The sequence below is a fragment of the Centrocercus urophasianus genome, unplaced genomic scaffold (assembly GCF_019232065.1).
Source record: "Centrocercus urophasianus isolate 14NV4802_14NV808 unplaced genomic scaffold, USGS_Curo_1.0 seq_11, whole genome shotgun sequence".
NCBI lineage: Eukaryota > Metazoa > Chordata > Aves > Galliformes > Phasianidae > Centrocercus > Centrocercus urophasianus.
Window position 1 is genome coordinate 39,088,975 of NW_024884253.1, and position 1,858 is coordinate 39,090,832.

Below are 1,858 nucleotides of genomic sequence, written 5' to 3' on the forward strand. Positions count from 1 at the left end.
TTTTTTTGTGCAGAAATAAACAGACAAATCAAGACAGCATACAAAGCAGCTAGAATTAAATCATCTATTTTGGAGAGCACTATTAGGTTCCAAAGTCTGTTTACTACAAAGAGTCTTTGCTTGGGAATAGTTAGTCATAACACTGATTTTAAACTCTTATCATCTTAACTGTCAGAAATTAACCTGCTATATTCAGCAGCTAATAGAGAAAATAAGCTTTTGTATAATCAGTTAAATCGCTGGACAATCAAATTAAGTAACTCCGAGTGAATTTTCTAGACTTAATGAGGAAGCGTGGAGATAACCATCCTCTTAACAATTCTGAGCCTATTTAAACATCCTACCTGCAGTGTATTACATTTGAATGGTATTATACCTTTAGGAAAACACCTGATGGTGTTGTTTCTCGAAGATCAAGCAACAGCAGAATCCTTCTGGATTATTCTTAGCTTCTAGCTTTATGTATTTTCCCATTCCCTTCTGAAATTTACTGGAAGAATGTATTAACTTCCTGATTCACGTGTGCTGATAATACCAGAGAATGTAGCCTATGACAATCAAATTTATAGTAAAATACTTTATAATTATTAGAAGAGGCCAAGTGAAGTCAAGTTATTTCAAATTTGTACCATGTACCTCTTCATGCAGTCTATATCTCAAGCTTTTCTCAGGGAAAAGGTCTTTTGCATTATCTGCTACACTACATTATCAACAACAATGCTAGAAAATATCTGAATTCTAAATAAAGTTCTTCATTCTCCAATGTTTTTAAAAAGTATTGCATTGATAACATCAGCTCTTATGAAAGACAGCCTATGCTAGTTCTCATTAAACCAAAGTTTTTCAAATAAATTGTTATTTACATTGTGATTATTTTATTTAACCCTCTTTTTATATACACGTAACAAAATTAAGTTACTTTTCACATGGTTGCTTTGTTTTTTTTCCTTCTATATTTGTGTTTTTAATCATATATAAATTAGCTCATGAATTCAAGTGACAGAATCTAATATCAAGAGATAATAGAACATACAGATAATTGAAGAATGAGACTCTCTCCTACCTAGTTTTTTTATGAAAATATATTTAAATAGTACTGTTTTCTGTTGGCAGAGTTAGTGACAGTATAACTCTTGTTCTGTGTTAATTTATGTGGTCCTTGTTAGTAACCTGACCACAGTGCTGCCATATCAGAGCCAATCAAACCAATGAGATAGTAAGTCAAGGACCAGGCTTTGTCTTCTCAGCTCCACCTTTTTTCTTCTCTACCTATGTTCAATGCATTTCTGTTCTGAAGCTCAGAAGAAAATTCTGCACTCCTGTTCAAAAATGATTACACACTAAGAGAAGGCATCTCCCCAGATAAAACAACCCAAATGCAAATGGGAAGCATAGCATGGGTGATGTGAAATGCAAAGTTTTATCATTTTCACCCATAGCAGGTGTAGTGGTGTGAATACCTTTTGCCACATTTTGTTATAAGCACACAGCTGAAGTTAAGCAGAAGCATAGCTGCATCACAGCCCTCTATACTGCCCTGGGACATCATATAATTAATTAGCAAACATAACTGTCACTGCAATGAGTGATGTGCAGCACCATCACAGAGGAGAGGTAAATGGGCTAATGAAAATGCACTAAATCTCCATAAGCTTTTGCTCTACTGTGTCTTTTTATATCCATACTTTTTATTTTTTCTTCCTTTCTCTTGACCACAGCCTGCCATCACAAACTCACTGCTAAATAATACACACAAGGTCTAAGTCACAGAGATCACTCTTTAATGATGCATTCTTTTTTATTTTAATAATTCTGTCTCCAACTTTAATCAATTCAATGATTTAAGAAGGATGCTTTG